Here is a 14,495-nt window from a genome sequence, read left to right on the forward strand (position 1 = left end):
GTTCTCCTGTTTCCTTCATTTGAAATGTTCAGAAAGTAATTTGGAAAAAAAAATTGAATTACATAAATATGCATTATCTCAAAGGACAGTGAAAATTCTGTAATTTGTCTGGTTTTAAATCCTTTAACACTTATGTCCGTACTTATTGATTAATGAAAAATACTCTGGGATGCAGCTTAACTTGACACATGCAATGGAAAGTTATGTTAAAAGCACATTATTAAGCTAGGCCTTTTTTAGAGTCATATCCTCAGCATAAGAATATTATGTAAATCAGGTCAATTCTTTCTAAGCAATGAAATCTAATGTCAGAAAATACATATTTTAGCATAAATTGTTTAGTGAAAAGTTCAGTTCATTTGTAGAAGTGTGCCTGAAGCATTAGAATATGGGCATTTTGTCTGGCCATCATTAACACATGCCATAGGAGATTTCACTTCCTTCCAGACATTAATTTCAAGATTTTTGCCAGACTACACATGGGTCTTTTGTACCACAACTTTTCTTCCATTATATTTTCCTTCTCTCTCAACACCCATGTATCATCTTGCAACTTACAACTATATCACCAAGTGTACTGGCAATCACATTTTAAATTCTTCAGACATCTTAAAGCCTGGAAGTCTTTCTGAGAGAAGAGAGGGAGGAGAATGGCGGAAGGGTTCACTAAAGAATCACAGGGATGATTTTCTCCTGTTTACTGTTTCCAACAGGAAACAAATAGTTTTGGCTATATGCAAAATTCTTAGTTTCAAGAAAAAAAAAATTTTCTTCTACATGATTAAGTCTTGAATCTAAAAAATGGTCAGATACTTGCATCTCGGAAGTTATTTTTAGTTACAGCTGAAGCATTCAGTTGACAGTTTCAGCCTACTAGCAAACTTTAAAAATAAAACTTGGGGAAAAAAAGCCCTTGAATTCTTGGGGGTTTTGTCCCTCAGGAAATAGAAAAAGAAAACAATAAACAACTCAACATTATGTATTCATAATAATAGGGCTGGAAGGGTCCATGAGAGGCCATCTAGTCCATTTCTGTGCTCCAGGCTAGATCTCCTATGACTCTCATGCTTGACAGGTGTTTACCCGAACTGTCCTTAAAGACCCCCAGTTTAAACATCCATGGGCAATATATTCCAGTGCTTTACTATCCTCATCATCAGACAGTTTCTTCCCAATTTTTAGTCTAAATCTTTACTGTATTTTCTTTTTTTACTACAGTATCAATTCCTTCTTCTTTTAGCAACTATGGACATGGAAATTTCTTCCTTTTTTGCAACAATTTTTTACATCCTTGAGCACATATCCTCATCTTCCCACAGCTGAGCAAATTCAGTTGTTTCAGTCTTTGTTCCCAGATTCTTCCGATCATTCTCATTATCATCCTCTGGACACTCTCCAGTTCGTACATACCTTTTTTTTTCTTTTTTAATTTTGATGCCTAAAACTGGACATAGCACTGCAGTTGAGGTCTTACCCATCTTGAGACTATCAATAGGATGATTTCATATGTTTTGCAAGATATATTCCAAGTTTAAAAAACCCAGTATGGTGTCTTCATTCTTCACAGCAGCAAGCAACTTCTTCCTTTCTGTCTGTCTCCCATCAATCCTCTTATTTATTCATATTCCAGATATACAACTTGTTTCATAAACATGTTATATCAGTTAAGTCATTATTTTCATCACTTTGGATCATGTTTTAAGAGGTCCTGCTCATCTTGTTTATTTCTACGTTTGCATACTAGCATCTAAGGTGTTGGAAGACTCACTACTGTCTTCTTGAAGAAGTCTTTCCTTTTGTGTTCCCCTCTTTCTCCTTTCTATGTCTATTTCCAAGTTCACATATTTTACACTTATTGGAGAATTGGAGATGGAGGGGGGAATATAGTATCTATAGAATAGAGAACTACATTTCTAAAAATATAGTTATGAGTTATAGGTATATACTCAGTACCTGAGAAATATAGTCAGGCAATACAGAAGTGTAGAATCACTGTATCATAGAAAGACTGTTTGGAAGGGACCTCTGGGGGTCATCTAAGATAACCTCCTGCTCAAAGCGGGACCATCACCTACACTAGATGAGGTCAATAATAGCTTTTTCTGGCTGACTCTTGAAAACCAGCAAGGCCTCTCTGGTCAATCTGTTCCAAAACTTTTAATGTAATTTCTTTCCCCTAACGTCTGACCTGAGCCTCCCACGCTTCAATCTGTGGGCACTGTTCCTGGCACTATCAAAAGGACTTTGACTCCAACAACTTCCTTACTACGTTTTGGATAGTCATAGGCAGCTATATCTGAAAATGTTATCTCTACTAGTAGAACAAACAAACTGAATTAAAATCAATTGCAATTCCATATGTTAAAATAGAATTGTGCTGAAGAATACCCTAAATGCATAGTTATAGTTTAAATGTCCTTCCCATTGTATAAACTCAATGCATTCAACAAACTTGACAATACTTCTGTTCCTTCCTTCTCCTCCAAGAAAGTGCATCATGCTGTGAAGGCAGACTAAGAGACAATTAAAAGCTAGGCTGAAAAATAGTAATGGAAAGATAAATGAGTGTGAAGAAGCATTGGACCTCACTGAAAAATGATGATTAATTCTGAAGTGACTTTTTATTTAAAAACTACAAAGGTTGCAAGCCTTTATTTTGAATTGAATTCATTTCTTTCAGGTGATTATATTATCTTTTTAAAAGTAGGAACATGTTGAATTTAATTTTATAAACTTATGTGAGACTCTGTCAAGATAGCTGTAGCTAAGCTATAAAAGCAGTGAAGTAAAAATGCAGTATTTAGAGCTCTGAACAACTTTGTGAAATCGTGAGAAAACATCATAAAATAAATTATGATAAACAGTATAGGAGATTTTACTAGGCTAAAATAGTACAGTTTATAACTGCCTATCTGCAAGGCAGTGATAAAACTGAGCTGAAAATTAAATTCTAAAAATATACTTAGTATGATATTAATATTTATACTGAACTTAGTGGCAGAAAAGATGCCCTGAGCAAAATTCTTGCTTAAACTTTTATGTCATAAAATACCTCCTTCAAGGTAGGATCTCAGACAGTACTTTGAGTCCACACTTAATGATATTAAATGTAACAGAATAAATTATGTCCAAATCTGTGAAAATATAGAAATACTGAGTGTATTGTAGCTCTCTTGCTGATGTAAATCAGAAGGGATTTCACAGAAGTTGAGAGACTTATATCAATGTAAAAAGAGAGAAAAATAATCAGAACAATTTTGGGATTTTATATGTCAAATATTTTTGCTAGACCTTGCAAATTTTTTATTTCTCTGACTTCTTGAAATCTAATATAAAAGAAAAAAAGAAAATAATATGCTTAATTGCCATTAGTTTGGTAAATGAAATACTCTCTGAATACTTCACATACTGCCTGCGTGCAAAAGAACTGTATCACTTAATTTAGAAATAAGCTGATGGTGGGGTGAAAGATTTTCAACAATACACAGCAATGCTAAGCAATGTGAAGTGTAAAATATTTAAATTGTGTTGCAGGAACTCGAACAACTTAACCAGAGAACACAAAATACCATTGCAGATCCTGTCAGCCACTTAGTAGAAGCAGAGTTCTGCATGATCAGTTCTTGGCGGGGACTAGACATATTTCATATTCAGTTGTTTTTCCATTAAGATTCTTGGTACTAGGCTCCGTTTTCATTCTTCCATTCTTCTTTCTGTTTTTCTTTTGGCGCTGTGTTCTTTTTCTGATCCTGTGGCCATCCACTAGCCTACTACAGCCTATTTTGTCTGGATTTATTCTTGGCAATGTGCAACGTGCCCTGTCTTTAAACAACAAAATCATAACAACAAACTTAGAACTTCAAGTCCTTCTCACACCTCAGTAGCCATACAGACCAAAAGTAGTGCTGGGAGTCTCTGTCAGACATGTTCCTGGTTTTGTGGTTAAGTAGACTTGGTAATGAAACTTCTATGATAAGATGACTGTTAGATGTCCCAAGTACAGATGTTCAAAGTACATCTATGGCTTTCCTGGGAAATGTTTCCAAGGCTGACATTTGTCTGGAAGGTACTTGGAGCTCTGCACCATACTTTCTGTGGTATACAAAGTTGATGCACCTGGTAAAATGATTCTATAGTTGTGACTTACAGAAGAATCAGACACTCCATAATTACTGAATGTATGGGAAGTGCTGCTGGGAATTTCACACAGTTTGATTGGAGCTGTGGACTGTCAGCGACTGAAATATAGAAAGAAAATGGTATACTCCACCAGGACCTAGAACTCTTCAAAACATGTTATTCATGTGTAAATTCATTTCTCATAATCTTTCTCTCCTACTTCAGAGTTATGTTCAGAATTTCTCTAACATTCTGGATTTGAGAGGAAATTGGAGTGGCATTTGCCATGCTTTGCTTTACATGGCTGTGTGTCTCCACAGGGGGCATTAAGGGATGAGCATATGGATCACACATTTCAAAGGACTCTGCTTATTGGTCAATAATCTTTCTTATGATGAAATCATCCTGTAATTTATATTTTGCAATGCATTTGTAAGTGCTGAGATGAAAATTCATACTATGCTCTGAATTTTGGAAAAGACTGGAATGATTCTATATGATTAATGTGCGCTTGAAGTCTTCAGATTGCTTCAAATAACAAAGTATATGAAACATGCTGTATCATTAAAATTTTAAATGCTAAGGCCAAATCTGCAGTGCTGACTAATATTACTTCAGCAGGCCATCAGTTGGTTCTTGCAGGGTTGCAGGATCTAGATTACAGTGATAAAACATCTCTTTTGAGCAATGATACTGTTAACTTAAGAGTTATTAGAAAATATTGCTGAGGCTATTAATTTCTAATTATACTAAACTGATTTGTAATTAACTCTACAGGAGCATGAGAATAATGCTTTCAGAATTAATTAGGACAAAACTAAATAGAAGACATTTTTCCTTTCTGTTTGTTTGGTTTAAGAGATCAATATATTTATTTTGGAGGGTTTTGATGTTTTTATGTCCTCAAGCTTCATAGAAATGCAGGTTCCTACAGAAGAATCAGTTTCTTTTCTTCTTCTTTTAATCTACTCATTTTGCCTACACTCCAATTTGGAACCAAACAAGTGTTGTGATTGTGATACAGGATTTATTCTTCACCTTAATTAAAGATTCTCCTAGTCCCTCAATAAATGTCCCTTAATTTGTCCTATGTAAGATAATGACCGTTTAGGACCTTGGCAAGCCTAAAGGATTTTTTGAGCTATTCTTTTGGGCTGCTTAACTTGATACAAATGCAGTTAGGCATGACCTCATTTACCTCTTGTGGAAATAGATAATAGTGGCAAGATGTCAGATCTTTATTTAGCTGTTTTTATGCCAAGTTTTACTTTTTTTTCCTTCAGTGCTGACCTTCAGGATATGCTGCAAAGCCCTGTCTATTTGCCAGGTTTTTCATAAAAGTTGAAGAGGGAACATTTAAGAAAGGAGTGGGAAGGACCTCCATTCCTGTGCATTAAGGAAGGGCTTAATTGGTATTGTCTCAGCTCCGTAACTGCAGCTGAAGGGATCACAGAACACAGGAGAGGGTAGTTAAGAGGTACTTCAAGACACCTCTGGGCTTTTTAATCCCATTTTAGCTCCTATAATTTATTTCAGGCTCCAGCAGTTTCAAAGGATGAGCAGAGTGCACAGATATCCTGATCATCTTCCGGGGCCACCAATAAATGCTTACTTCAGGGCTGCTTAGCTCTAGCTGTATGATGGAAAGTAATCATAGAGCACCTCAGAGTCTTTGCCATATGATCAATTTACATACATTTACATACATACATAGAATGTGTTTTAACACTTGTTGTTCATTAACCTAATTCTTTTCAATACAATGTTTTCTATAATAATTATCTGTATTACTATAGTGCACAGAAGCCTAATCTTTATGGGACCTCAATGGAATAAGTCGCTGTATGTTGCTGTACACATACAGAGAGTTAGGTGCAGTCCTTGCATGAAAGATTTCACGCTTGAATAAACAATAATTACTGTATTCATTTATATTTAAATGTGAAAAATACCTCTCATAGCTAAGCATGAATCCTCTTTCTGTTCCTTTGCTATTTGGCAGCAGGCCTTTTGTTCCCACAGGTCCCTTCTCTGACACACACATATGATGCATTTTCTTAGCCTGTGCTTTCTTGGATAGGAAAGAAAGTACAAAGAGAAAGGGGGGGGGTGTCTTATCAGTGTTTACAAATATCAGATAGGAGGGTGTGAACAGGATGGGGCCAGACTCTTCTCAGTGGTGCGCAGGAACAGGACAAGAGGCAATGGGCACAAACTGAAACACAGGAAATTCCACTAGAACACAAGAAAACACTTCTTCACTGTGAGGGTGGTTGAACATTGGAACAGGTTGCCCAGAGAAGTTGTGGCATCTCCATCCTACGAGATGTTCAAAACCCAACCAGACATGGTCCTGGGCAAGCTGCTTTAGCTGAGCCTAAGCGGGGATTCGGACCAGATGATGTCCAGAAGCCCCTTCCAACCCCAACTAGTCTGTGATTCTGTGATGCAGGCAGGTTTTTTTTTTTTTTTTTTTTTCAGGCTCTGCACTGAGATATAGCTGCCTCAGACTAATATTAGCTGCTTAAAAGACTCTTCTCCCATTTTTCTCTGAAAGACCCTGTGATTCTTAACGTAGTACATCCATAGTCCTAGGCCGTTCAGATCACTTGCTTGTTTAGAAAAGACAGCCATTAAATCTAGTTTTAATGAAAATTGTTCTGTAAGAAGAAAGCTCAGAAAAACAGATAGTGAAAATCATGTCCTGTCTTTTCATGACCTTTGGAAGGTGGTTGCTGCTTGCCATCTTCATCTCTTTTTATGGAGAACTTCAGCCTTGGTGCTAATGAGTAACTGACCCCTAATGTACAGCCATTTTTCCATTCTTCTTACAGGTGTTTTATTTCCCAAGTTGATCATACCCAAGTTAGAAAATTGCAGAGCTGTCTTGAACTGAATGGTGCTAGAAGATAGAAAATGTATTTACTTTTGGCATCTTTTAGTATTATAGTATGACTTGCATCACACAGTCCAAAGAATATATCCAAAGAAGGATAATAATACTATACTTTCCTTTCATAGAAGTTGTAGGGGTTAATTAATGTTCTAAAGCATACTGAAGATGAAATATCCATAGTAGCATGCTGCAGAGGGTTCTCATAATACAATTCCATCACTTTTACAAAGTGACTGAATTTCCTAGCTACTACAACTCAAACTGGCTAATGTATGACATTTGTAATGCATCCAAAACTAAAGTATTTAGATGCCAGATACAGAACTTAAAAAGAATAATTGCTTTCCATAATTAAATGGTCATTCATTCCTCCATTAGTAGTATTATTGCTTATGCAATATTACATCATATGTGATATTAATGGGCTTGGGAGTGAGGCAGAGATAGGTGTGTGCATGTATGTACATGTATATATATGTTCTCTTATACATACACATGTATGTATGTGAAGGCTTCTTTATATGTATGAGGGTAGCAAGTGGGAGGTGAGAGAGAGTAAAAAGTATTCTGAGTGTTTGATATGTTCAGAAAAAGCCTTTCTCTCTCCCAAGAAACGTCCGTCTTGCTGCCCATCCTGCAGTACCTCTGGAGAACACATGTGCTACAGGTTATTTAAAAAGAGACAATATCTAACATAACCAGGGAATGACCCAGCTAGGACTTTATAAGTGAATCTGGAATTTGATATACATTCACTGATTATACATTTTGGCATTTTGTATCCACTAGAAGTTTCCTTTGTCCATCACTCTCTTATCTAACACTCCAATAGTTTAGCTTGGGTCCGACTCTTGTCTTTTTGAGGAAAACTTCTACTTGCACAACAGAAAGCGAGGGGTATGGTACTGATATGCTATTGCTGTTTAAAGACCAAGAAACAGTATGAGAATCTTAGTGAATGTTTTTAACACAGAACAGATGGCCAAGCTTTCTACTAGTTTATGAAAAGATTTTCCCTTGACTCCCATCCTCTCAGAAGAGGATGTAGGATTAGCTTACACTAGCATAACTTCATGAATGGTTTGAACACAGGCAGGCCAATTAAACCTGACTGTGAGGAAATCCCAGAGTTCTTTAGATTAAGAAAGTATTTGTGCACATAGATCTGTTACTTGTTCAAGCCCTGAAATCATTACAATAAATTCACAAATTGGTCAGTTCAGTCTACCAGTAATTTACTTCTCTTTGAATTCTCTCACCTAGAGTAAAGATAACTTTCAGAAGACTAAATATTAGATGGAAGGCTGATTGTTCATTTAACATATCTTTTTAGTAGAATGGAACCACTCATAAGACTGCAAGTTAGGTAGTTTTTAATATTTATTTATATATATATATTAGACTATATAGTTTATACGTATTACCTCTTGTACCAAGGAACTCTAGAACTGTTGGTGGCACCAGCTGCAATATAGTAATACCTGAGTTAATTTCAACCAGCTCGAGCTCTGGAAGTGGTCTCACTTCTGGCCAGGGCATAGTAATTCAGGATGGGCCCCATGCTGCTTGGCTAGACTGCTTTTGGTGCTCAGATTATCGTGTTGAAAGCCCTTTCAGAGATAACTGCATTTTGTATTGCACTTAGTGGTGCTGGCATGCAGTATGTTTAGCCACTAATTACTTTTTCTTGCTGCTATATAGTATGATACGCTCTTCCTTTTGGTAAAATCTGTGGTTTGATGAGATGAGAGCAAGCTGCACTGTATGGCTTTTCTCAAAAGGTGAGCTGGTTAGTCTTTTTCTGGACTGGGTTCATCTTTTATTCTTGCCAAGGTTTGTTATTTCTTTTGCTTACCTTCTCCAAGATGGCTGTTATGCTCTTTGGAAACCTCTCTCTCCCCCCCCCTCCTCCCCCCCCCAAATCTAAAAACAGTTTGAAAATATTTGGAGGTGATTTGAGACCTGCAATGAATAGCAAGCTGTAGGATAGATGTTCTATAGTCTATTTCTGCATTAAAACTTTATTGCATGGTTGCATAACTGAAGCAGTAAACTGAATTCTCTTGTCTGGTTGGTTTCTCTGAGCCTATGTTCATGTACTTGTATTAGAAAAATATTTTTTACACTTTTTAAATACTCTGGTAGTTTTCGTACACTAAAAAACTGGATTATGGTAAGAACTTGGAATTAAAGTCGTAATTAAATTCTAAGTATCTTTCTTGAGGTTTCAGGAATAAAACTGGTTAAAAAATTATAGAAACTTTTTATTACAGCACTAGCTGTGGAATCTGACAATTTAAATTCTCCTCATCTTTCAGTAGCCAAATTGCAATGTGTTAGCTGTAATTAAGCTATAATTCATGGAAAGTAGAATCAGATTGATATCTGAGTGAAATGTGACCAAAATACCACCCTACAATTAAATGAAAGAAAAAAGTGTAGACAAAATATTTGAAATATGTATAAGCCACTTTTTCAATTCATATAAAATACATCTTTGCACTATAATAATGACCTCCATTTGAAAAACTTTAAAACACTGACACAACTCCTATGGTGTTCTGCTTTCTCTTTTCCAGTCCTTTTATTCTGTATAATTTTTACCACTTTCATATGTTTTTGAATTGCTCTTTATTTTCTATAACTGTTTCTGCCCTTTCAGCTAGGTCCTCTGCAGCTGTTCTTCCTCTAATCACATTGCCTCTTCCCTTCCTCCGTTACTATTACAACCCATGCTACGCAGACAGTAGTCTGTGTTGTTAAGGTTCTCAGTAGCACTATTCCCCAATCTTTTTTTTAATCAAATGACCATTCTTCCAAAATGCTATTTTTTAACCAAGATTCAAGCCTTACTAGTAAAAGTGAAGTCAAGGGACACAGGGTCAAGAAAAGGGCTAATAGAGTTTTATATTATTTTCTACAGTGTCAAGAGAAGGGTTGGTGTGATTTTATAGTCTTCTTTAAAGCAGACCATTGCTTCTAGCTGCTGGAAATGAGAAAGTTAAAACTGTGGTTAACAGGGAAAGGAATGGATGATGTTGACTGCAGCATATTAGTGCGTCAGTATTTTTCTTCACAGGAGGTTGGAGCCACTCCTCTAAAGGTTTATCTGATAATGGCTACTGTCAACTGCACACTATCCATTTATAAGGACCCCTTATCTGGTGTAAGGCAATTCTAAACATTCAAGTTCTTGAACACTTCCTTCTCTGTGTTGCAATTTTGTAGTGCCAATATATGAATTTTCTGATTCTTGAATTTAAAAAGTGATGGTACAAGGAGAAAAAGGCTGAAACTGGATGCCAGTAAATCGTGTATTATACACTGTAAGACAGATCAGATTTATTGACAGTGTACTCGACCAAATCAGCAAGGTTACATCTCTGAGGAATTTAGTTTAATACGTCTCTAGTCTGTAAATGCTATTTCTAACCTATACTAGAATTTCTGCTCTTCTATGATTTAAATATTTTCCTCAAATCTCTCATGTATTCTTTATTTGAAATGCTTAGTTCAAGTGATTTTCTAAATTTTGAAACTGACAGAAATTTATCTCAGCCTGGACTGCCAGAGAGCTGTGAGTTTCTTCCACTGTCCTAACCTTTCCCTCACTTTCCTCATGGAGGTGACACAATATCAGTATTTGCAGACTCCTTAATGAAGTTAACATAATTTACCCCTAATTTAGGAAGTAATTCTGAAGCCCTAGAATTTTGGAGCATTCAGTTTGTTTATTGTGTATATTAAAACAACAACAACACTACTTTCATATCTACTAGGACTTTCTCAGATACCAAAAAATGCAAAAATGTGTTTGGATGCAACAAGAAATTCTTGCAAATTTTAAAATCTGTTATAAAATATATAGTTTTAAAGGATAACAGGAAATATTTTCTCATAAAGTCATTCTTCATAGTTGCCAACTCTTTTGAGGGAAACAACTGGTTTAGGAATAGTCTTTTTTGAACTACTTTATTTTTTTTCTGGATGCATGTGTGCAAGTAAATTAAATGGGCAAGGGAACATTCTCTGACTAGCTGACAAAGCACAGCTCAATTCGTTCAGCTGAACTATCTTACTCCTCAAAACAGAGCAGTTGCACCCAAACTCCCTACTGGAAATTTACTCTAGTCCAGGTAACTCCCAAACCTTGTTCTGGCATCCTCTGAAGAGTTCTAGTTGTCTCAAGCCAAATCTGTACCGGAGAGTGTGCTAGTAATTTAAAAGCATGGATAATTATATTCCAGGGCTTGAGCCCTGGTTAGGCAATTGGTTTAGACATTGTCTGTGTGGCATATGGAGCCTTCAGCAAGGGCTGCTGCAAATAGCTTTTTCCCCCTTTTTTTCAGTACTTTTTTTTTCCTTCTAAGCTAGTGTGGCAATGATACAGAAATTATTCTTTTCAGAATCAGTTGTCTCATTCCTGTTTCCAGAACAGTGTGATTATAAATTAGTGGTATGGATGCCATAGAAAGGTATAATGGCGTATACATTTGATCTGAAAGGGTATCCTAGTTCTCTTCATTCTAAATACAGACATAATTGCTCTGACAGTATAAAGCAGTACTACAGCCTAAATGGTAATTTCTCGCAATACCTTTTTGTGCATGTTTCTCAGGTACGGATTACAAATTTTAAATCAGGGCACTGTTTGGCTAGTACACAGGATTGTCATTATCAAAATTAGTACTTTGCAGAGAAGTATTCACACCATGATGATTGCTTTGCCTAGATAAAAACACATTTCTTAATTTTTTGACCGTGTGCCCAAGAACCAACAAGTATGCTTAATAGAAGCATTTTCTTGACAGAATGTACAATCTAGGCAGATCTAGATTCTCCTTATCTTGCTATTTCTGAACACTGATGCAAATTTTCAAGATCACTAGGGAGGCTGAGAACTCAGGTACATCTTTAGCCATAGCTTTAACCCCTCTTCCTCAAAGTATACGTTCTTCCAGACAACCCAGATCTTAAAATTCAAGATAAGTGAGAATCATAAAGAAAAGTACCTACTACTCAATGGGATAGTGAGCTCCTTAGGAGTTTGGAAAATATTACATCATAGACTCAGAAAAACTGAGGTTGCAATGAACCTCTGGAGGTCATCTAGCTCAACCTCCAACTCCAAGCAGGGCCAAGTTCAAAGGTACAAAAGTTGCTTAGAGTGTTATCCAGTGAAGTTTTAAAATTCTCCAAGAAGTGAGATTCCACAACATCTCTGGGCAATCTGTTCCAGGGCTTCACCACTCATTGTACAGATTTTCTTTCTTATATCCTGTCAGAATTTTCCTTGTTGCTGATGACATTGCCTCTGTCTTTTCATCATGCCTCTCTGAAGTCTGTCTCCATCTCCTCAATAACATCCTTTTAGGTAGGAAAGATCTGTTATAGATTATAGCTTACCCCTGATTAGATCTGTCCTGATTTTCCCTGATTAGATTAATTAAAAAACTAGAAGTGGGTGGATTTTTTTTTTTGCCAGATAATACATTGCCAAAAAAATGAAAATGTCACAGCAGCCAGTATATCATAGAAAACCCTAGGATATACCTAACAAAAGTCAGATATGAAATAATAATAATTACAGAAGGCTAAAATCATCAGCAGCAAAAAATACTTTGAAAGAAAAATAGGAATGTGAGGAGAATACTGAAAGCAGGAAATAACCTTGGTCACTTTAATCCCAGGTAGAGAGATAGATTATTACAGATTGTAACAGAATTAAATTGCAGTCAAGATTAATTTATAATTTTATGAAATGTGAAAATACTTAGAGAATCAAATGCCACTTGATTGTCAGAATGTTTCTAAATCAAAGATGATTTAAATCTATAGGCCACCTAATTTAAGTCAACCACTAGGTTCTGTCTTTTGCATATATTTGCTGTTCAAGAATTTTCTCACTTTCTTTCTTATTTGTGGGTCTATTCACAAAATCAGTTTATGAAAGCTGAAAGATTACTCCTATGCATTAACCCTGTTTCCTCCTCTTTTCTTTTTACCTACAAGCTTTCATCATGTTTTCTTCTCATCTGTTTTTGATCTTCAGAGCAAATATCACTGTAAGAGCATTTTAGTTTGTCCTTTTTTGGGTCAGGCCCTCCACCTGGCTATCATATTCACAATTACCCAGCAACTAAGTCGCATCACTGTTTGTGCACCACAGGAGGCAAAGTCTGTCCTAAAAGATCTCTCCACAGATGGAATGGGAGAAAGAGGTATTCAGGTGTCAAAAATTTCCAGTTAATATTTTCATCATAAATTTTTTCATTGAAATAATCAACATTTTCATGGGAAAAAGAAATGTGTGTTGTGATAAACCCCACATATTTTATCACTTTGGTATGCCAATGCTATTCATACTGATGAATTAAGATGATTGCCTTTATTTTTATTAGAATTAGGTGCAGTCCAGGCAATTAAAAAAGAACACATTTCTTGAGGGAGTTTATTGTGAAATTTCTTTCTCTTTCCCTTTCCAAAGTTTGTTAAAAGAAAGAATAAGGAAAACTCATCTCTTTCTTTCTTTTTTTTTTCTTAATAGGCAGTTAATATCAAATAGTGATAATGYAGAAAGAATGGTTATATTTTTAGAAAGCATTCGACTACCTTCCAGACACAGGCAATATGACTCATGGTAGCAATTTATGTATAAACTAGCTAAAGAAAAACATATAGAAAAAGAATATGCATGTTTTAAAAAGACAGATAATTTTCAGATGCAGCCTAAATTACAATGAACTGTTCAGCTTTGTGATAAACAACAGTCAGTAAAATTGTTTAAGGCATAAAACTGTAATTGAATATAACTTTTCTTGTTTTATTCTCTACAAATTCCTATGTCATGTTCATCTACTCTATTCTTGGCATCTTCCAGTAATATATTAAGCATGCTGAATACTTTCTGAAGCCTGGTGTTTCTATTGAATATTCAATGACAACAGTAACTGTTTTTTATTTTATATTTTATATATATATACACACACCTCCAATATATATAATGCTTATGTTTGTACACACGTGCTTGTGTTAACAGAAGGCAAGGTCAAAAGGGCAAAGAATTTTTTTTCCTACTTAGGGCAAAAAGTGGTGAGTCTGTTTGTGATGCTCTTTGCTTTCTGTGGGAAGTGGCACGACAGTCTTAGGCTGGGCTCTCAAAAAGGCTCTGTTTTAGAAAGTTCCATGATGATGTTCATAGATCTGTTCTATAAACAAATTTAGCTAGTGGTTGACGAAACAGTATCACTATTTTGAAAGAAAGCAGAATTTCTGAATGACAATAAGTGAAAGCTGAGGCCAAAATCTGTTGGCAGTAGTGCTGTTTGCTGTCCTTTACTAGACTAGAATATGGAAGTTCTATTATACTTTGTCCTAAATGTAGTAAAAAAAAAAAAAAAAAAATTCCCTTGCTGAAGGTCAAGAAATAAGCAGTACAGGAAGCCCCAAAAAGCACACTGCAGAAATAGATGTGTTTAAA

General features: G+C 35.7%; 1 protein-coding gene and 1 long non-coding RNA gene across 3 annotated transcripts in view; one reads left to right on the forward strand and one right to left on the reverse strand.

The window, feature by feature from the left end:
* ADGRB3 (adhesion G protein-coupled receptor B3) overlaps nucleotides 1–14,495 on the forward strand; it is a 465,440-nt gene that overhangs the window by 110,412 nt on the left and 340,533 nt on the right. The gene's annotated exons all lie outside the window — the stretch shown is intronic.
* Nucleotides 1–14,495, reverse strand: part of LOC112977536 — a 46,992-nt gene that overhangs the window by 13,025 nt on the left and 19,472 nt on the right. The window contains exon 5 of one of the 2 annotated variants that reach the window (XR_003257536.1): nucleotides 2,723–4,238. The exons of the other annotated variant lie outside the window; for it this stretch is intronic. This is a non-coding gene — a long non-coding RNA (uncharacterized LOC112977536). Of the gene's footprint in view, nucleotides 1–2,722; nucleotides 4,239–14,495 lie in introns of those variants that run through there. 2 annotated transcript variants of the gene reach the window in all.

Source organism: Apteryx rowi, unplaced genomic scaffold (genome assembly GCF_003343035.1).
Source record: "Apteryx rowi isolate R43461 unplaced genomic scaffold, aptRow1 scaffold_84, whole genome shotgun sequence".
NCBI classification, from domain to species: domain Eukaryota; kingdom Metazoa; phylum Chordata; class Aves; order Apterygiformes; family Apterygidae; genus Apteryx; species Apteryx rowi.